At 37.5% G+C, this 23,304-nt stretch overlaps 1 long non-coding RNA gene across 1 annotated transcript; it reads left to right on the top strand.

Annotated features, from left to right (window-relative positions):
• The first annotated feature begins 1,242 nt into the window (after window positions 1–1,242).
• On the top strand, window positions 1,243–20,952 carry LOC143696118 (uncharacterized). The gene is made up of 4 exons (XR_013185524.1): window positions 1,243–1,443; window positions 16,606–16,690; window positions 17,336–17,397; window positions 20,069–20,952. It is a non-coding gene; the product is annotated as an uncharacterized LOC143696118 (long non-coding RNA).
• The last annotated feature ends 2,352 nt before the right edge of the window (window positions 20,953–23,304 follow it).

The following is a 23,304-nucleotide window of genomic DNA, read 5'->3' as shown; positions in this document are numbered from 1 at the left end:
GTTCAGAAGGCTCTTATATAATGTCCTTATACAATATACACAGCATAACTCAACCAACTAAACAAGCTTACAAAAGCTCAGAGAGAAGAGAGTAAGATAAAAGAAGAACAGAAGAAAAAACAATATTCTTTTAATCTTCTGTGGACTCTTTTTAATGTCAGTTACCAACAGATCTCCTTTTTCAAGCAACTAACATGTGACATTTTCCAAAGATAGATCAGCAAAACACCAAGCACAGTAGAGTGAATATGAAAAAAAATAAACAAGGTAAAACTGGCATCAATCTCCTAAGACAGTATTCCCAAGCAAGCCAAAGGCCTGGTCTGTAAAGCCTGCAGGGACAATTATCCTTCTATCCATCTGCAAATGAAACCACAGTATGCCCTTCCTTCCAAAAGAGCAAAATTCTTGTAAGGTCAGATGTGCAGGAAGAAAAAAAATCTTTTCTTCCCAAAAGCTTGTGCAAAGGAAAAGAATTTGCAGTCTTCACAACACGTGAATTTTTCTTCTGCATTTTTATCTGCTGAACAAAAAACTGAACATAGTACTGTATTACTAATCAGTAGTTCACAGAAGTAAGGTACCATTCTGCTATTGGCTCTGTCAAAAATCAGCATTTCAGGGGGGAAAACAAATAGTGTAAATGACAGATAAACAAGTTTGCCTTCACCCACTCAAAAATTAATAGTTGATGTATACATACAGTGTAAAACTTCATCAATCCAAGACTGAGACAAAATAGGCAGGTGAACTACCACAAACAGAGCAAGAGCCATGGGCTTGGCTCCTGCACTTTGTGCTTTTGAAAGGTCTTCTGGAAGTCGAGCTCTTGGTGTCCTTCAGATTAACTCCCTTAAGAGACTTTCTCACTTAGGAATTGGAAAATATCGAGCTCATACCAAAATTCAGCTGGAACTACAAAGCAGAAAGCCTCTCCTTAGGAGAACAAAGCTAGAATGGATCTCAGAACGTTGTGTAGGACGTTGTCAGTTCCTGTGCCATGCCAATTGAGGCAAAAATCAGAGCATGGCCTCTCCTGTGGGGAGCGGCGCCGCGGGAAGCACAGGGGAGGTCGCAGTTTGCACCATGGGCAGTGTTTGTGATCAGTGATCTGGTGCTTCGTGGGTTGAAATGTGCTGCCATGGCAGCGTGGGCTGAACTCCACAACAGTCAGGAATTAACCTGAATTAAAGGGAGATGCCCAGTTGTTAAGTCTGTTTTTATAATGTAGAATAACATCATTTAGTCTGCTGGAAGCAAAGGAGGCTGAATCACTCTCCAGCACTCCCCCTCCCACAAAATTCTCTCACTTATTTTGCTGCTAATGACTATCTGTCCCTTCCCTCTTCTCTAAATGCTCTTTTGCAATGGTCCTTCCTGTGATTTATATACATTAGAATTGCAAGCATGAATAAGAAGTACCTCAGTTTTTTATCATGCCGTGTAAGTACAACACATTCAACCTAATAAATGTTCATTCTTCAAATTTTTTAATAGTTTTATTACTGATAATGGGGGTTTCTGTACTTATTCATTAAATTTGTCAAGTCCCTTCTTTAGGAATTGATTTTGAATTTATAATACATTTTGCTCTGAAATAATATTAATATGTAATTCTAAGCCACTTTTGTCCTGCCTTACTGGATTAATTTAATGTCTTTTTAAAGGTACAGCTCTATGTGACATCATTCCCCTGCCAGATTTATAACAGCCAATGAAGTCACCATTATAGCTTCTCATAATTTTCTTCTTTCACCAGTGGTGTAATATGCCATTATTCCTATTTCTCAATTATGAATCTAGCTTCTGGACAGGTAACCTTTACCTAGAATGCAATATTTAACTCACAATAATGGTAAGAAATACTTTACAGTTCCACTATGATTAATGAACCATATATCAGTATTAGCAATTTTCAGTATATTTTAGATGCAATATAGATGAGAAACAGTATAGAATATAAGGGTTAATATAGTAAATGTTGCACATGTTTCTGAAAGAATCATATTTCTTTCCAGCTTTTAAATCCTAGTTCAAAATTTTGTTATTTGCTCTGCTTGTACCTACTTATAACACAGGTATTTCCTTGTATAAGGACATGCATATGAAATTACACTCAGTATTATATGAAAAATATCTATTGCATATTGTGTTTTCTTTTCCTTTTACCCTTGTTAATGACTGATTTAGTATGTTTGTGCTCCTTGTCCCAAGTTTAACTTCACTAGTATAGAAAGTAGGTGTGAAATTAATACCTTTCTGTAAAAACATTAATTTTGGCAGTTCAAACACTTGCAGCTATAAGCTGTACCTTGGGCAGGCTGTACCTTAAAGTCTGCACACTGGCTATTGGCTCAGTCACATTTTGCCCTTTGGTTTCTCTCAGTTCCAGGGTCTCTTGGTTGAGAATGAGAGACATGTGTCTTCTTTCTGCCTCAGTGTAGTATTTGAAACTCCAAGTATTTTTTCTCCTTTCCTAATATTTAGACTTTGTGTGGTTTTTTGTGTGTATGTTGAATGGTGCAATGCCTTTGATTAGATTTATTATATATATTATATATATTATATATAATATATAATATATATTATATTATATTATATTATATTATATTATATTATATTATATTATATTATATTATGTTATATTGACAAAAGTTTCACATCACAAAACATCACAAAAAAATATTAGACCAATAGCTGGCCATAGTCATCATATAGGACCAGGTTTACACTAAGATTCTTTATTGTAACAAGAACAAACAACCTATATATCTGTCTACAGAATAAATTTACATGGATACATCTCAATTGGTTCTGAAATTATCTTGAGTTTGGCAGTCATAGCTTTGGTGCCCTGGGCTAATATGACTGCAGGAAATAGATTTATGTTATCATAATTGTACAACATTTTTGGAAATGAGGTAAAATAGCATCTTGACAATCTAATCACATGAACAGTATCCCTGTTCCAAACTTCAGATGCTTTTAAGAAATAAATACTTGTGTGTGGTCTTTCTTCCCTTTCCCTCCTCAACAATGATTCTATTTCTACAGGGTCATAAAAAGGAAAATACTGCAAACATGGTGGTGAGGAGAAATTGAAAGTCAGAGAAATAGCAGAAAGAAGGAGGAAAAATATGACAGATGAAGCAAACTGACTACTACCCTTGAGAAAGGTTTCCCTAGATTTTTCAACATGCATTATACTGTTGTGCACATTTTTCATTTATCAAACCTCCATTCTAAAAATTCCCTCATCATCTCTATACATTGAACTTCTCTAAGTTCATTGAAGAGCTCAGTTGAGAAATATTGATGTAGATGTTACTCTTTTCACAGCATTCAAAGTATTTATGGGAGCAATTTTGCTCCAGGATCATCACTTAACTCGTCTGTTTGCCACAGGGCAAACAGTTCCCCTAATAAATTTTTAAACTCTGAATGTGAGACTTATCTAACTGATTTTTACATTTAAATTCTTCAATTCAGGATTAAGTTTACTAAGTTCCACCATATGTAAGCTTTTCTTCTTACCTTTCAAAGAAAAAAAAATAGAAATGGGCATGAAAAATAATTTAAAGGAACATAACCACTCCTGAAACAAAAGTTGTGTATCAGCCCCTGATTAAACCATACTTTTTCATTAAAGGATCAAATGTCCTTATTCCTGACAACTAGAGATAATGAAAAAATACAAACATGTGCTTTGTCTTTGTTGCAGGGTCAGGAGATACAATCACTCACTTAAACTATTAAATGTAATGCATACAAGCATAGGGAGATGAAAAGTGCCAGTTTAAATTAGCTTGACCTGTAGTGTTGACTCCTGGACAGATGGCATAATATACCCTGACTTCATTGCTGAGGCATTAGAAGCACACAGCAAGAGCCCATTGTGATATTAAGAAAAAGCTCACAAGTAAACTCAGACTGAGATCCAAAAACCTGCTGGCCCCCTGTGAGGCTCTTGGCTTCCTTTTGCCAGACCTATTACAATGTAGAATGAAGTCTTCTCAGTTTTAGCTGAAGCAGTGCAGTGCTCAGGCAATGAACACACATTTTCTACTTTGCTGTCTAGAGTGTGTTTTAGGGTGAGATTCAGAGTCCTAAAGACGAGGCTCACAAAGGGCAAACCAGTCAAAGTCAATGCATTCTTCCCAGGAGAAGGAAAAGCTAACTGTACCCAAACCTCACTGTTTGACAAAGCTGGCAAGACTCTTAAGGAGGAGTGTACAGGCATAAAAATTAGATAGATCTGTAGATCTTTCTATAGTATTTCTCATGACACAGCAAGAGTCTTCTAAAGAAGCCTTTCCCCCATAAATCTTTGCACTATTAGTAGAAACTGAAGGTTCTTACACACACACAACAAGCCACACATACTTTTTTGTAGATTTCAAATTTAAAGAGAAACAAAGGGCTTATCCAGCTTCTCTTTTGCATTCATTCTCAAAATTGGGAGAGTTGTCTCTCAAGTGAATATATAACTCACTGTCCAACATCCTGAGAAACAGAAGCAGGGGTGTAGAGTGCAGAGCACTAACAAAATAGCTGGGTATATAAACACAAAGAGATAAAGGCCAATGGCATCCAACCAAGCAAAAGGCAGTTAGGAAAGCAAAGTAATTAGCCATTTTTACAATGCATGGAAGTTGGCATCTTGAAAATGCTTGGCTCCAAATATCAGTGACACATCCATCTGTTTCTTCACTCGCATAAAATTGCAGCTATGCATTTTGGGAATGTAGAATTTCTGGGCTCTAAGTGGAATGGACACATCACAATACTGTGCTGTGCCCAGCATTCATCAAACAGGGTCACCTGCAGCTCTAAAGGTCATTTGGCATTTTATCTGGTCCTTTATAAAACTAGGGAAAATTATATCCCTGAAATCTCCTCATGCTTCTCTCTCCTGCAAAGGCAAAAAGCATAACAAAGGGCAAAGAAAGTTTAGAAAAGAGATGATGACATTGAATAACCTTGCATGGAAGGACTGTGTGATGCTCTGTATGCCATGTTATTAATCTGAATAGACCTGCCCAAGCTTCTCCTACTCTTCAGCAATTTTTATGTACTGAGATAAATGTCCAAGAAGCCAGATAGTGATTTATTCCATAAAATGTACCAGATTGAAATTGTTCTTGCCAGTGACCACACTTTCCATTTTGTTTTGGGGCCATAGAGTAATCTAGCTGTTTCCCTCACCCTCCAAAATCTTTATTATTTTACAACCATAAAGTTTTGGAAGCTCTCATTTTAAAGGAAGAAATTATGTTAAAACTAGGCAAAAATAGACAAAAATATTGTCACCTACAAGTCAGTTTAACATAAAATGACAATCATTCAACCTCAAAGTCTGGCAGTAATCTGTGGGTCTTAATTCAGGCATCACTACATCTTGCAGATTTTCCAGGCATTTGCTTTTAAAATTGTGTTCCGCCTTTGTTACATGGCTTGCAGAAAGCCTGCAAGAAATAAAGTATCAAATGTGGTTTATTTTCAGCACAGACCATCTATTACAGTATGAATGCTTTCTCTAAAGTTTCAAGCACCTAACAAGAGAATGATTTGTGTTCCCAAGTCTGGGTTTTTTTCTAAATAGTCCAATAAAAGATATTTAATCCTACTAATACTGCCTTGCCTAAAATTAGGCACCTGAGTAAGAAGGTTGAATTTAGGCATTCTGGCACCTGCTTTGTTAATTTAAAGCACCCTCTTAAATTTAAACATATTTAAGTACCAACACCAAAAGTGTTGGGCTGTTTCCATTAATCTATTTCAAAAAGAAAAAAAAAAAGGAGAAAAAATAACACCCATTTATCTCCCTGACTAAATTTAATCATGCATATTAAAAATGTTGGCTTTTATGACTAATGGAAAGTTGAAATACTTTCTCACTGTATTATTTTAAAGGACTTGCAACACAGTGGAGTTTTCTGAGCAATCACAACACTGTGCATACACACCCTGCTTCTTATTTATACCCCAATAGCACTGAGGCAGTGGATAATGGCTCCACTGTTGCAGTTACTGTACAGACAAAACTGTTGCAGCAACCTTTGCCAAATGTACAGTTTGGGTTAAGACTGAGCTGGAGGTGAAGGTCTAATCAGAGAGCACTCAGAGCAAGTGAGGGAATATTAAAAGCTCCCTTGCAGTTCAGAGCAAAGAGAGGCCTCTAAGTAGGGCAGATCTCCATTCCGGGCTGTCAGAAGGCTGAGTTGTAACATGAGCTGGGTTCCATTTGCTTTTCCATTTATATAAAAACCTTTTTGTTTCTTTTGTTATAAACTTAGACCTCCAGAATAAAGCCTGGAGGAAGGGGGGAGGGAGAGGAGCACTTGCTGCCTGAAAGATGCAGTTTGTTGTTTGACCACTGTATGCAGAATATAGTTCCTAGCTATCTGTCCAGTTTGCAGCAGCTCCTCTATACCAGATAAAATTCCTTAAAAAATAAAGCTCATGCCCACATCCAGAGAATCTGACCCAGTCCCTGCCCCCAAGGACCCCACATTGCAGAGGAAAAACTAAAGCACACATGGAAAGAAGAGCAAGAATGGTTTCCTTTTACAATACTCATGGAAAAGGCCAGTCTTTAGGAGATGTTTTAAGATGGGAAGACCTTGGCAAATCAAGACTTCAAAAGCTGGTCATAGCAGAGAGGAAGAAATCAATAGGATGGGAATAGGGTTAGCATATTAAAAAAGCTCTCTATTTGACATTCCTGATAGCAAAGGGAGCAGACCTTGGACAGAAGGAGATAAACCTGGGAGGAAGCTGTCTCCAGGGGCAGCTGCATCTATCGAGCATGCGAAGGGACAGCAGATCGGTAATAAACAAGAATGATGTATTGATCATGCAAGAGCAGCATATACTGACATCTGCTTCTAAGAGATTAAAACAGGGGGAATAATAAGTGGTAGGACCTTACAAGAGTTAACCTGGAAGATGATGAGTGAAAGCAAAAATATGTGTTCTACTTTTCTGCAAGAGAAGACATATTTACCTCTTAGTCATGCACAGAGGAAGCTACACAAGCTGTGTTGATATATTGGTGAAGGAAACTATAAAGAAATTGAAATGCTTTACTCAGCTGAGACTTATGAGTAGTAATAAACAACAGCAACTTTGCTTTTCATAAAATCAGTTTTCATCACTGCTTTTATGCAGAACCCTTATCACTGATCCCATTTTACAGAAGAGGGAAAAATGGCATACAGCTAGGTGATACAAATCACCTAAGGCTGCTGAGTGTGGCAGTACAGCCAAGGACAGTGCTTGGAAAACCCCACAGCATTTCATTTAAGCAGCTGCATTCCTGCTGAAGCCAAATGCAGCCACAGCTGAAGGGAATGAAGGGGGGAAGCTCTTTTGCAACAAGCAATGTGGGATACTTGAGAAGAGAAAACTAACTTCCAGGTGGGACATCCCTCTGTGAATTTCCACTGAGCAGGTTGAGTGCCTGCATAGTTCCTGTATATAACACAGGGATTAAAAAAAATTCACTCTCTCTGCAAATGTAAACTCTAGTTTTGTTTTTCTGTTCAGTTACCTACAACAGTTTATCTTGGGGCTTGTTGTCAAGACAACAAAACCTGAAAAGAGAGTTGCAGTAAATAGCCAATTATTAAACAACAAATTAGGTCTGTACATGTTTGACTATGTTAAATTTAAATTGGAAGAAAGAAGCATCTCAAAAAAACAGAAATTCCAGTTTGGAAAGCAGTGATATGACTAACTGTTGGTGGTTTGTGTGAGCTCTGTAACTGAAGCTACTGAAGGAATTAGGCAAAAAATTGGTAAAAGGTAAACAGAAAACAAATTTCAGAAACCTGCAAAGTGATAGGAAATTTAGTTTTGAGACTGCCCTCAGATGTACTCTCTCATTTAAAAATGACAGAGGAGAGCTCCTCGTGATGAATATTTCAGTAACTGTCTACTACTGTCTAAATCATAGGCTTTAAGGCTATATATTTAAGGAGAAGGATGAAACAAGTAATGAAGACATTTGAAGGTGGTAGCTATTTCAGGATTAACTATAGACACCTCTCTACAAAATGGCAAGTGGCTTATTACTGCATGTGCCAATGAAAAACCTGCTCAGAAAGAGATGAAAAGTATTGTCAACACTTATACATACATTGAGGAAGTCAGTGAAAATATGGTGAACACAAAGGAAGAGCCCTATTGTTCAGACACAACCAGAAAACTTCATGACATTCCCATGCTCTATGAGCTCCCAGTGATTATGGAAAATATAAGGGCTGAATGCTCATAAGGTGAGTAAGAATTTCATATGAACTATCACTTGGATGGTAGCTCTGCCCTGCCTTTGCTATTTTGAGCCTCCCTGCTTCCTCTACCACTGAGGCTGGGGGCTGAAATGCTCAGAGGTGAAAGAATTACAATGGGAGCAACAGTCTTCTTTTTCTTTCCTCCTACGAACCCCACAGGGGCCCAGAAACCACATTTTATATCAGATTTTGAGGGCTGAGTTCTCAGCCAGTGTTCTGTAAAACATGCTTTTTCATGTTATAAAACCAGAAAAAGCCAACAGCATTAACATTTTAAATTTGATTCTGTTAAAACAGGCTTATTTCTATTTCCTTCTGTTCCTTTTTTTTTTTTTTTTTTAATTATTCCAAAGCCTATAGTGGCGAGTTTGACATTTGGCCAAGTTTCAGCATGAAATTTTATAGCTGAGATAATACAAGCTTCTGTAAAATGAAGTAGGAAATGCTTCCAGTTAGCTTTAACAATAAATGCAAAGGGAAAAGTTGCTTCTGAAATAAGGCTTTTTCCTCTACTTATTACTAACAAGTGCTGGAAGAGATTACTTTTTTATAGGTGCTATTTATCTTCTGCTTCTCCTTGTTATTGGTTTATAAACATATAAAGAACATGTAAAACATATCTAAGTAAATTTTTTAACAGCACAGACATACACAAAGTCTCAGAATCCACTGTCATGCTGCTTTTCAATAGCATAATGCCATTCATTTAATCAATATTCCTGAATTTTATTCCTGATTTACAAGCCACAGAAGTAAATCAGAATCTGATCCACAGAGCAATAGGATCTTTCTCCGTAAAATTTGGTTTTAAATGTTAAATAGTCAGTGCCGCAATGATCAAAAGATGCCACAACAGTAGCAGCATCTCTGTTATTCTGAAATTTTCTTGCTTGTAAACTTCAGACAAAACCTCTTTTTGTTTGTTGATGTGAGCATTTTAACAGGAAACAGGAGTTCAGCCACTAAAAAGCACTTTTTTTCCAACACAAATTTCACCATTGTACTGTGATTGACAGCCATCCCAATGTCTATAAACAACCTACAAGCCTCCCAAATTGACCATTCAGTTCCTGCGTCCAACATTTAAACACTGAGCGGTTTTTGCGCTCAATAAAATTCCTTTTCATTTCACCCTGGGTTGCCATGTCTCTTCAAACAGAGACAGAAAAGCAGTGCTCTGTGTCAGACAGATTTTAATTTTCAGTCCTCATCCATTCGTACAATGTAGACACAAGCAAACAAACCCTACCCAAAGCCTAGCAACCCACAGTTTAAACAGTCAATGCATATGAGCTACGGGATGAAGGCCTGGACCTGTTCACACATGAATAAAGAAGATTAAGATTTTCTTTCAAAGACATGAAGCCTTTTTGACAGCCTGTGTCAACAGCGCTGTCTGCCTCTCAATGTGAAACAGTCTTCTATCACAGGTTCCCACAGGGAGGTCTTGCTTATTAGCATGCTTTACACTTCCATTCCTTGTCAGTATTTAATTTAAGAATAAGGGTGCAAAGTTTTGCAAACTCTTACTTACCCACAATGAAAGGATAACTTACTGGAGACACTGAAAGGAAATACCAGCTAACATGAACACCTACAGAGTACATTTTTAAAGAGGATAACCTAGAAAAAAAAAAGAGAAGAAAGCAGTGGATACAGTTGTGTTCTATTTGTCATTGCAAAAATATACCAGTAAATTTGTTGATCACAGAATGTCTCCTAGCAGGTTACTTTTGTAGAATTCTCTTCAGCCTGCACTCTAAGTGTAACACGAGTGCTGCCATGCAGGGCAATACCAACTGAAATTTTGGACATAACAAAAATATCCATCAAAACAGCAGCAATAATACTGACTTGGTTCATATATTGAAGGGGGTCTTCAAAGTGAACTGAACCCACTGCTATCACAGGCAATATGACATATAATCCCCCTCAAAAAGCGACCAAGTGCTCTTCCAAAACAACACTGTGAACAACAAAAAGCCAAACCCATTGTTTTCATTCAAGAGAAAGATTAGTCCTGGCTGAAACAATTTAGATTCTGTTTCTCTAAATGAATGACAGCCCCAAGTCACCATTACAGATTGATGTTATCATATTGTTTAAAATCAAAATATTCTAAGACTCCAATCTTGCAAACATACTTAGGTAGCTGTTTAGAAAAAGAAGTGAGTGGTCCCAGTTAAGGCAATTTCATCATGCAGATGTAGAGCACATGCAGCTTTCAGGACTGCAGTTTAAATTTCTGGAACTAAAAATAGTAGGAAAAAACCTGTACTTCCTGCAATATTGGCAAAACATTGTTTTTTCAGGAACAAACAAAAAAATGTTACTTCTGTATTTGCTCATTTCTTGAGTAGGACCACAGATTTCTTACCAGTTTGATCATCTAACTTAATATTAAAAAATCACTTTGAAATTATCACAGGAGAAAGCTAGATGTTCAGGGCAGAAAAAAATTATTGCAACAAGGGACAGATTATATCTCAGCAAAATAAGTGGGAAAAGCTCCAAATTTATCTCAATATTGGACTTAAAACAAGATGATTAAATAAGAATGATACTGAAAGCCAAGTCATAATCCATATCATGGGAAGTAAGATTTCAGGCAGAAAAATTATAAAGAATTCTTTTTTTTCAAAATCTCTAAGATTTTTCCTAAAGCTCAAAATAATTTCTATCTACACGCTTTAGGGATTTTTTTAATAAATTGTGCAGCTAAAAGAAGGGAAAATGAAGGTTTTGTGGTTCTAATGTCAAATTCAACATGAGATACAGAAAGAGCTGAATGACCTTGTAACTAGAAATAAACAGCTGAGACAAGGAAGGATAATTAGGATTACAAGGATCAACATTTAATGCATCAAAAATCTTCCTTTAAAGCTGTGTACTGTACACAGAAATGAATCATAGTCTTTTACAAGTATCTGCTTAGCAGATGCTTTTAACAGTGTTCCTGATTTTTTCCCTCTGTGAAGGTCACAAATGAGTGTGTGAAAGCTAATACAATCACGTAAAAGATGCACTTCCTTTAATCCTTCAATACATCTCAAAGAAAATTATCTAGGTTTTTAATTATTTATTTTTAAGATAGTACACTTTGAGTTCAACAATTTGATTCTAGCTAACATTTATTTCTGTCAAGCAAGTATGCGACTCAGTGCACTGCAGTTATAATTCATAACATATTCAGTTATGTTCTCAAAGCTACATATTTGTTTAACAGAAATAAATGTCATCTCAAGTTTTAATTTGCTAAAGTTAAATTTGTCTAGCCATCTAGAGGAAAATTACATAGGTCAAAACACAAAGAAAATAAGTAAAGAAGATGTACAAATACAATGTATAAAGGACCCTGGATTTTATTCTCCCTGATGTCTGTTATTTACAGGTATTAATTTTGAGAAGGAACACTAGGTTCTAGCAGCAGTTAGTGGCAGGCCTACAAATAAACCATCATTTCCACTATAAAAGCAAAAAAACTCTTCAACAAATAAAGTAGTTGATTTTTATTTTCTGATCAGTTCTTTAAAGTTATAACATAAAAAATATGTCCATGTCCTAGCATCTTTTTTTTTCTACCCACAAATTAATTTATTCACTGTCTCTCAGTGTCTTGGGATGCAGTCTTTAGCTTTGGTTTGGTTTAGGTTTTTTTGGTTTTATTTGAGATAGATGCACTACATGGAATAAAACACACTTTTAATATTTCAATGGACAGTGCATACTATTTGCAAGAAACACTTTAAAAGTAATTTGGAGACCCCTGAGTAATTTCACTCATAGACAGGGACTTATCAGAGTGTCACACTTGTTTTTAAAAAGGTTCTAACCCCCCCTTTTAGAATTGTTAGTTTTTGAAAAAAAACTCTCTAAAATTCTGTGATTTTGATATTTTTGTGTTAATTTTCATCAACAAACAAGCTCCATGACAAATTTGGTCAGTAAAGAAGTTCAGCACAGCCTTGTTGAAGACGCCTTTCAACATGGCTGCCATGTCCCCTTATTCTTTCCCAGCTGACCTCAGTGGGCTGTGATTTTTCAAGTGGTATTTCTGTCTCTTTGTTCTTAATGGGATTCTCTTGTCTCCATCTCCTCACCAGTTACGAGGTCATCCTTCTCCCTGGGGGCATTTGGCTTTACTGTCATGGAGCACAATGGGAAATAGCCACCCTTCAAGCAGCTGTCAGCAAGTTTCTCTGAAGCACAAGGATTGAGGGAACAGTGGTGGTGCTGGTGGTGGTATTTCATAACTTTCAGTGCAGCTGGCAGGAGCAAATATGACCACATCTATTAAATCCTTCTCAGGAGTCCTCACGCACATTAGATCCACTTGACAGCTTAGGCAGGAAAGAGGAAGAAACTTGTTTTAAGTGTGTGTCTGACAGAAGGGAAAATTTAGGAATATGTGCTAGGGCATGGGAATTTAGGAGAGAATGGGCAAAGGCTGGCAGATGGGAGGAGAGAAAGTATGGATATTGCTTAACCATGGACATCTATTCCCACTCATTTATCTGGGGGATCTTTGAAGATATTTATGTAACATATAGACAGGACTAGTGGCTGCCAAAGTCAAGAATTTCCAAAATTTGTCTTTGACTGAAACATTCTGGTAGCTTCAGCTATTTCATTGAAGAGACATCCAACACTGGGTAGGAGTAGGAGGAGTGCTCCAGCTTGCAAACTCAGAGGCAGCACCCTTGTACATTTGTGCCCTTACCATCAGTTTACACAGACTGACAGGCTGTCCCACAGACACTGGATTTTCACAATCATGATTCATCTGTTACTGTATGGCATGCGTGGCACAAAATTACAGGGAAACAGTTGTTCAAATTTGGTCTTTCTTTAACTGAGAGTTGGTAAAGTGAATTGCTCACACAGCTCATGGGGTTTCTTCTTTTTACTTAATCCCCATGTGATACACCTGTTCCTGGTCATGGGGAAAAAGGACACATTCTGATTTAGCTTTTGTGTTTTGTTAATGATTTATCAAAATACTGAAGTGTTTAAACTAAAAACCAAAATCAGTATCTATTTTGAGATGTTATCCCAGCACCTTGCATTTTTTTCATTCACCAAGGACCCTGACTAGGCTACTGCTTCAACTGAAGTTCGTTAAATTTCTCCCTTGGTGCATAGTCTATGACACTGTATTTCCCATTGGAAGCTTGTAAAGAAATTTTGGGTTGGGCACAGAAATGCCCCAAATAGCATCTTACAGGCAGCCCCTGACTTTGTGCTCCTTGACGTGCACAGCTCATAATGTTCACTCAGTCAATATTTTCAGAGGGAGTTTTACAAATGATCATATTCCAAACATATGGGACACGTCCCAGCATCAGTGATGAATTGCATGACCCCTCCACTGTGCCCAGCTACAGGAACACAATACAAAATGTGAGCCCCCTCTATTCAATTTATTATCACATCACAATCCTCAAACGTCACTTGGTGGCATTAAGAGCATAGCCCTTCATCCTGTCTTATTCAGGTTTGCTCAGAGTGTGAATGTGGCCCAAAGTGTTAGACCTGGTATCTCAGGTAAGCAAGAATGAGGTCAAAATTAAGAGTTGTTTCTGTCCTCACAGCTGTGAGGCTGGCTGACCATACTTGAGAGGAACAGTAAATTCCTTCTGAATATTTTGGGGCAGTAATGAACAACTTTCCCTTTGCCACACAGCAAAACTGTGAGAAGTAAAGGGAGTTGGAAGGGTAGTGCAGGATGAGAAAAATCAGTTGAAGAAGCCTCTAGTCCTTCTGGGTCCTGAATTCCACTCAACAAAGGGAAGGAGCAGATGCAGCGACTGCAGGTATCTCTGGGCATGTGAACACTGAAGAAACTCAATCACACAAGAAACACTGATGATACCTAACAAATGGTGGTGCCTATAGGATTCAACTATTTTGCAGAATGACTTTTTATTCATCAGTGTTGGACCTTAATCCATAATATTTCAAAATTCTGTGTCAGGTGATGTGTGATCAAGCAGATTCCTAGTTGTCCTTGTACTTGTTACCCTCACCACAAAGGCAAATAAGGTAAAAAGCAGTTACTTAATGTTTCATAATTTATAGTCTGTTTGACATTCATTCAGTTTACTCATCTTGTTCCTAATCCTAAAATAACCAGCTTTAAAACAGGGTATTCTGCAGATTTTTACAACTTTATAACATCTGCACCAAATATTGTGGGAATGTTTTAACCCAAGTTCCAAAATTATACATGATTTAATAAGGGAGTTGTTTATGTTGGTTAAACAAGTCAGCTATTGAAAACAGATTCACAGAGGATAAACAGCTCTAGTATGTGAATTGTTTAGGTTTATTGCATTGTCCATAAGTATATTTAAATATCAGTTATTAAATTAGGTTACTAAACTAGCTTAGCCTTACATATTTATGTTTGGGGACCTTGTATAACATTTTGTGGCACAATGTTAATCCACCTATTAGCATTTTCAACTTAACCTGTTTGAAGAGTAACAGGAAAACAGGAACAGCATCAACAGGAAATGTTAAACAGCTATCAATGTGTTTATCTTTGAAGATTTCCTGTCTGTAAATACAGTAATTTTTGCACTGCTGTTGTTGACAGTTCACTGTGAGGAGTTTTAAGCTTTTGTAACTATGGCTCCACCTTCATGAAAAGTACACTTTCCTTGAAAAGTACATAATGAATTGCTAATTTTGCACTACAACCTAGAGTTGACTGGTTTAGTAAAACAAAATCTACTTGAGGTCCCAAAAGGTACAGTGACATCCCTCTTTGTGAAATAGTTTTCATGTCTCTTAAATTAATTGAAATTAATGTGAACTCTTTTCTTTGCAATTTCAGTGTAGCTTTAAAAAGTCATAATAAAATGCAGTTCCTGCTCCAGCATGCCAATAATCTAAAATAAGTGGATAAAATATATAAAGAGAAGATGTAACTAGTAAGTATAGCAGTGATAGCAATCAATGACTTTTTTCTTAAACATTGTTCTTTTGCATCCACTTCTCTGCAAGTTTCTCTCCTATAGACTAGTGAGCCTGGAGATTATCTTTACAAAGCATTGCCAGAAGATGAAAATTAAGGAGTAGAATAAGTTATGGAGGTCAGGAGGAAGATGGGTGTGGGTGGATGAGGAAAGAAAATTATGTACAGTCATTAGCAAAGCACCTCGCACTTAGACAACATGTAAGAAGGCAGATGTCATGCATTTGCTAAAGTATATTTCCACCTGTTCTCTATTCCCCATCCTCACATCCCCACACACAGCTCTGCATTCCTTCACCAGGACAAAGGAAGCTTAACTGTGTTAACGTCAGGGTTAAGAGTTTCCTTCCAGTGATCATTTTTATGTGAGAGAACACACTCCTTTCTTTTTAACAACACTTGGCTCACTAGCAGGAGAAAGTGACAAAATTTGGGCAAGAAGGCATCCAAGGTTTATAATCCACAAAGCCAACTCTTCCCACTGCTCTCTGCCAGGCTCCTAGCAGATGTTATTCTGCAGGTAGTGCCAGGAGCCAACTGCTGCTCCTGTTAGAAAAAGCCATTCAGCTCACCTGCTGAAGGCAGGAGTTTTGCTGCGACTACTGCAGCCAGTTCATATTCTCTAACTTGAACAATCCAGTCTCTCCCCCTGGGTTACAGGACCGGGGACCACAGGAGACACAGATGCTTGACTGGATAATTGAGACCTAAGCATGGCTAGACAGGAATTGCAGCCACCTGGTTTTCACACAGGCACAGCTCTTGCCCTGCCAGGGAGGCAAGCTCAATGCAGGCTTCTGAGAAAACATCATTTCATCAGATGCCAAACACCCAGCAGTGGCACACACTTTCTTCTTTGTTCTCTGCAACACAGAGCCAGTGGTCTGATTTCTGCCTTCCCAAAGGCAAGGCTAATTGTCTCTCAGTGATCCATAGAGCAGCAAAAAAACGATGTGTTGAGAATAGATATCAGACAAGATAAGAGCAAAGAGAGGCATACTGATCATTCTTCCTCTTCAGCCCGCAGCAAGCAAGGAGATTTGAGCTGTTTTGTCACAGACCAATATTGGAGCTTCTGTGGCATGGCCACAACTAGCCAAGTAAGTGGTGAACCAAGTCTAGCACATGCCCATTAAGGTAATAAAACATGAACAATTACAAGTACTCAGATCTCAGATTAGTATCAGTAAAGTCTTTGGCACTACCATTTATCACAACTGCTTCAACACCATGCACAAGTTCTTGTTTAATACTGACTCACACAAAAGTGTATCTTAAATTCAAGTGATAAACAACTCCTTCTCCATAGTTCTAACTTTTGTTCTTTCCCAGTTCCAACAAGACCTGTCCATAAATTATCAGACAGGATGGGACCAGAGTGTGATTGAGGACAGTCACAAGAAATCTGAAGCTTTTGGTAAGTTTAGCAGAATAGCAACAGAATGCAGCTGACAAATACAGTAACACAAATCATAAAGCCTTATTGTCAGTAGTGGAAAAAACCTTTATTTGACTAGCCCCACTTTAACAAAACACTTACTTTTTCCACAAGTGAAATATTGGGTGATTTTGTTGTTGGGAGTGAGTTGAGGTCTGATATGCCTGGTTAGTCTTTGGTGGGTAATTCATTTGGATCCTGAACACCTAGGCCAGATGTTTGCATTTAATAGGTCAGTGAGTCTCATAAGCAAGTCATTATTTAATAGCAGAATTGGGTATTTCAGCATCTCTCTCTCCCTTTCCGCTACCAAGCAGACATAGTGTCACACATGCACGCTTTTATCACTTGTGTGCAGCATACTGTAGGCATTCAACAGCTGTAAGAGCTGTGTGTGAAAGACTGATGTAATTCTCTGCTGTTTATGAGAGCTCTAACTGTAGGTTTAGAGGATACAAAGGTTTAAGTATTCCATATCTGGGACAGACTCAGAGGTGAAGCAGAAAAAGAGAGTCATGTTTGGAATATAATACAAGTGTGACACAAGTACCACAACATTCATCTGTTAAGTCCTCCTACTGCCTAATTTGAACCATGGTTTTATTCATTAAATTGCATTCACAGGTAGATACTTTACTGAGCTGTCAGCCTTTCCTTAATGTGAATCTGGAAGTGAGTTCATTGGGGTAAGTCTGAATTCCAGGTCCTTTTCTTCAAATGTTCATTTTCTTCACAAAATTATTTTCCATTCAGTCCGGTGGGATAAGGTAGGATTTGGCTCATCACAATTTCAAAGATTCAAAAAGTTTCAAACATTGGATTATAAATGAACCTGTGATACCCACAATGTATGAAGAAATTTAATTACCAACTGAATTTAGATCTGTATACAAATAATTAGAAAACAGTCAAGAGGTGTAATTTTGAAGCTTATCAAATATGTTTTGCCCCTTTTTCTCCATTCTTGAAGCTGTCAAGTCCCACTAAGTAAAGGAGATTTTTCAAAGTGACAGGACATAATTCGGAGCCACAATTGATGAAAAACAAAAAGAATTGCTATTCTTAATACCAAGTGACTTTATTTCCAATTATTAAATATTAAAATATGATTCTGAGTAGCACTGTTAATCAGAAGGATATCTTTGTATAATCCAGAATTTTAGAGTGGGATAATGTCCTGAAATTATATTTAAAAATGAGACTTAAAACAAAAGTAACATCCATTAATATGAAAGAACAGATCCTTTTAGACACATAATTAAAATTAGGTATTTAAATCCAGCAATATAACTGAAGTATATAAACATAGTCTCATAGTATCAATACATAGCTAAGTGTTGAAAGAAACTTTAAAGTGAATATGGAATAAATTAATTAGAATCCCCAAGTTCACCTCATGTTAAACATGGATGGTAACAATGCCTTATTGCATTTTTTTTTCCACAGTGACTTTTATTTTGAGTGTCTCAGAAGTTTGCCATATTTCAATTGTTCTCCCTGAAATATGTAATGCTGTTTGCTTATTTCAGGCTGAGTTCTTCTAGAGTGTCATCTTAAATGCTTCACCCATTTCCAGGAAGAGTATTAAGGTTAAGATGGTGTTGTCCATGTAAAAATCCTTCCTGCTGCCTCATGAAAAAAGTCTGCTATCCTTGCTGCTTGGAGTAGAGGCATGAATCTGTTCAGGAGGTTTCTTGCCAAAAAAAATCCATGTCAATTAAAATGTTGATAGAGACAGCTCTGGAAAGCACATTGCCACATGCTCCAGACAGTCAGCTGAAGCCTGGCAGCTAAATTTTCCAAGGATTTTCTGGGCCTTGTGCACGCCTTATCCCCATACATGGACAAGGGGCAGAGCTAACAATGCTCCTGGTTCTAGCCCACCTTCTGCACCACTTTACATTCTTAAAATGACAACTTCTGAAGCCCTCCTGAGCTTAAGAAAATTTTAGTTGTCAATATTTTTAAGAGAAGGTTTCCAGAACTCACTCTTATAATGAAAAGCCTGAAAATGCAGTGTAGCTACATGGTAAAATCTTAAAAAAATAATTGAGAATAAATAAAACCAAGAAGTCTAATAAAAAGAACAAGAGAAGTTTGGGGGTTTTTTAACACAGTCCTGTGACTGTGGAGGCAGTTTCATGATCTGTCGTGGTCTACGTCCTGATATTTCAAATGCTTGTGGCTGAGAATACTGGAAATATGCATGTTTCCCTGGGAGAAATGCTGCACGGGATGGAGCAGTTTTGTCATGCCATTAGTCCAGAACCAAGACAGAAAACCAGTTTCTATCCACCAGGCATGCCATTCACATTGGTGTCCTGGCAGTAAAGGAAAGAATCTGATCCAAGGGGAAAGAGAGAGAAGGAAACAAAAGGCATATGTTGAGAGAGGTCAGAAGCTGAGGCTCTGGACGAAAGCAGAAGGGAGCAGGAGAGGGCTGAGAAGCAGAAATAAGCATGTCTATAGACAAGTGGTGAAATTGCTCCCTTTAGAAATCTGGGAAGAAAAGCAGCAGTCCTGGGTCCCTCTGTAGTGCAATGAAACACTGCTGTGAAAACCACTGCTAAAATGTGTGGCTTAGCACTAGGTAATAGCCAACCACTGCAAGTGTGGACTGGGGTCTTAGCTGAGCCCTGAAGTTTCCAGTCTTGTTGGCCCTGCAGTTGTGGAGATTCCTTCCTTCCCTTGCTCCTTCCCTGCTCCCATGTTAAAGACAACCATGCATCATGGAACACATTAAAACAAAGAATCCCTCGCAAAAGTGACAACAGTCAGAATTAATATGGTTACAAATCCACCCTTTATACATGATCATTATGGAAGTCTCGTACTGCCCATTTCTTGCACAGCCTCCTTTGTAGGATTATTGAACAGACAACAGCTGCTACATGGCTCACAGTTCAATACTTTTTCTCAGATTAATGTATTAAATACAGTACAAGTATTTATTCCCCATCTTTGAATTCAGTCCTATTGTTGGTACTATCACAATAGCTTAACAAATAAGGATGATTTTCCTGGAGAAGTTCTCTTTCCATTTCTCATAACTAGTGCTGGGATTGGCAGTAAGCAGCTGTGAGGAAGTTAATTAAAAGTATTTGATCATCTTTGCATGAAGAATTCTGTGACAGAAGCAGAGATAAGGGCCAATTCCATGTTAGTGTGTTTTTCAGTTTCTTGTAGTACTAATATTGTCCTTTCTCTTCTTGAAAGCCTCTGTTTTATTCACTGACACCTTTCAGCTTCTGTAAAAACATATCAAGTGTTCCCACAAGCAGACTCATGCAATAAATCAGGTGAACAAAGCTCCGTAGATGTAGGACTAGCTCCTGCCCTTGGGATTTCTTTTTGCAGGTTATGTTGGCACCATGACTTCTGGCTCTGAGCCCAGCTGCAAGGAGAGACGTGTGCCTCCCACCACCTCCTCCCAGAAGGATGTCATCAAGGCAACCCCGCCAGGTCCCAGCACCTGGCCAAATGGAAGAACAGCAAATGACTGGGTGGAAAGATTCCAGACAGAGCTGGACTGGCAGCTGGATCTTGCCCTCACTGTGTTCTGTGCACTTAATAGGTATTGCAATTATCATGTAATTAAAGGACATCATAACATGTACAAGTAGGTTGAATTAATATTACTTAGGCAGTTTAACCCCAGCAATTATTAACTTCTCAGTGCTTGACTTGGAATCTTAGCATTCATGTAAAGTAGTTTTCTGGATGTAACAGTCTTTACTTATCTGACAATATGCTTCATGCTTCGTTTGCCAGAAATGTTATGAGCTTTGAGTCAACACATTAGGAGCATGTCTCTGTTTTCAGCGGCAGAAGGCCAACTTTTAATTTCACTTATTTGCCACTGGCTAAACTGTGTCATTTCCTAAACATTTCTTAATTTTTAAAATAAACACCTAACCAGTATTTCAATATACTAAAACAGAGTGTCCAAGTGAGTGGAAGGGGGAACAGAAATATGTGGTAAGGTGTTATATATGGGGGAACTCTACTCCATTTTTATTCTGACAGCATAGGGTGAAAATTTTTTGTATATACTCCTCCATGTTTCAATTTATTGGAAGTTTTATTTTGGGTTCAGCTATATTTTGCTTTGAGCAGGATTCTGTTTAATGTGCTGTACAGTTTTGTATACACAACATACCATGTTACAGAATAAAACAGCAGTGCAAAGTACAAGGTAGCTTGCGTGTCCCTAGAAATACAGCAGCATGGATTAACAAGATTTGGATATGCCTACTAAAACATTTGGCTAATGAAACAATATCATATTAAGAAGTCAGATGATTTCACTTTTTCTGTGGAACAGTGGATTAAAAAGACACCAGCACTGTCCTCCAGCAGTGCCTATCTGCATTCCCTGTGTATGCTGCCAGTGTTCAATAGCAGAGAATCTCTATTCTTAGGGTAAAAAAGCTCCTGTAAACTATTACAATTTTTTATGTGAATTCCCTGCAATATTGAGACTCTATTGTTACCAGTGTGTATTTGCTCACAAGAGTACTGCCTCTGTTTGACAGATGCAGTTAAAATAAAGTTAACCTTTTTAGAGGAACTGGGGAGAGCTGTGTTGAGAATGAGAATAATAATTAAATGTAATCTGTCACCAGACTGTAAATGTATATCAGATTGCAAATGTAATCTGTAAACAGAAGTTTTTTTAAATATCTGGGGTATGCTGTTGCTAACTGTGTCCCACATTTACACTGAGGATTTTACTATTCATCTGAATGCTACCTCTTCAACAAATGGAACTTTTCCTTCTTCCTGACTGAAGGGCTTATTGCTGACTTTGATTACTCAGGTATTGCCATCATCACCTGAGCAGACTTCACAACCAGAAGTCATTCCCAATTACAAAAACAGAACAAAACAGGCCTGTTTCACCTTTCCCAAGCTGAACTTTTAATTATTTTTAAGAATTTTAGATTAATTACTTTTAAAATCAAATAACAAATCATTTGAAGATCCTTTTCTGCTGGAAAAAAAAAACCTACCACCACTGTACAGCTAAGAAATATACAGCCATTAAAAATAACTGGATCAATTGTCTTTTATTTTGCAAAATGATAGGTTGCTTAAAGCTACTGAGCATTAAGACATTAATAAAAGTGTCCAGGACAGCAAGTAATCATTATAAGTGATGTCAGCATAACCTTCTAATTTTATAGCCTTTTATTTGATATACATTATAGAAGGAAACCATCAATCAATACTTCTGCATTGAAAAGCCCATTTTGAATTTCCATTGAAATTTCCATTTCACCTATTTATATATCTATTTCATTAATTCAGACATAGAACTAATATTTCCATAGATGAGAGAGAGAGACAATTCACTTTAAATATCCATTACATGTATTTTTAGATGCTATTTAAAGCCCCAAGGAAGTGTATATGATATGCATGAGAACACCAAATTAACTCATTAAGATAAGCACAATTTTGTTAGTGTTAAATCAATTTCTAGTAAAAGACTGCTTTCTTGTGCTGATAATTTATGGAAAGATTTGACTGTTATAGCTCTCAGCAAATCCTTACGAGCATGTCTGTAATCTTACTATGCTGGAAGTATTACAGATAGTAAAAAATATGCTTAGGCATCATTTTTAGAGAATGTACTGTACCTTAAGGCATTGTGGAATTTTCATCCTCAAGAATATCATTTTTCACTTTAGGGAACTTCCAAAACAGTACATGAAGTGGCCTCTCTCTGCCTTTTGGAGTGCTCACTTCTAATGGTGTCATGTGAACTTTCCACCCAGAGGAAAAAGGGGCAACACAGAGAGGAATTAGGGAACAGATTGCATTGAAAGGATGGTGGGTTTTAGGATCTGTATCACAATTCATTCTGCTTATTTGAACAATCCCCATTCTGTAATGGTTCACACTGAATATGGAATGCTTTCTGAAATAGTTACCAGATAAGATTTTTTACTTAAATTTCACGAATCATGTTCCACAACTACAAATCAGTGTAATTCCATTTGCATAAGCCTACAAATCCACTGCAGTATAAAACTATTTAGGTCTGAATTAGCATGGTCCAGGCTTCAACCCCACTCCTGCCCCTGTCCTGATCATCCTTGCCATATCTGTGTGACTGAGAAATGCCAGAGTGACCCACCCTAGGTGGTGACTGGCTGAAAACAAACCTTTGATGGGGAAGCTTCCTGCAGGACTCTTGTCCAAGCATTTGGGCAACTCAGTGTGGCTGGCCTAAGGCAGAGGGAATACCAGTTTAGCAGGGCAGCCTGGATTTCAATCAGCTCCATCCACTCTGGGATCTTTGACACATGTCACTGAAACTTATTGCCTGACAAGGCTAAATTGTGTTGGTTTCAGTGAAATAAATCTTGCCACAGTAAGAAAGGAATGGTTTTCCAGGTAAGAGATTTTAAAATAACATATGATTCATCTATAAAACACTGAGATTGTGGTGAGCTTGAGGCACTAACTGAGCAGGGCAGATAGATGCAACAGATCTCTTCATTGAAATTACATTCAATAACAGAAAACCACAACTCCAGATTTAAGACTCTCTGACATAAATTAAAAAAAAAAAAGAAAGAAAACAA

This window comes from Agelaius phoeniceus, chromosome 1, assembly GCF_051311805.1.
Source record: "Agelaius phoeniceus isolate bAgePho1 chromosome 1, bAgePho1.hap1, whole genome shotgun sequence".
Classification (NCBI taxonomy): Eukaryota; Metazoa; Chordata; class Aves; order Passeriformes; family Icteridae; genus Agelaius; species Agelaius phoeniceus.
The sequence above is the reverse complement of the archived record's forward strand: the minus strand, read 5'-3'. Positions and strand labels throughout refer to the sequence as shown.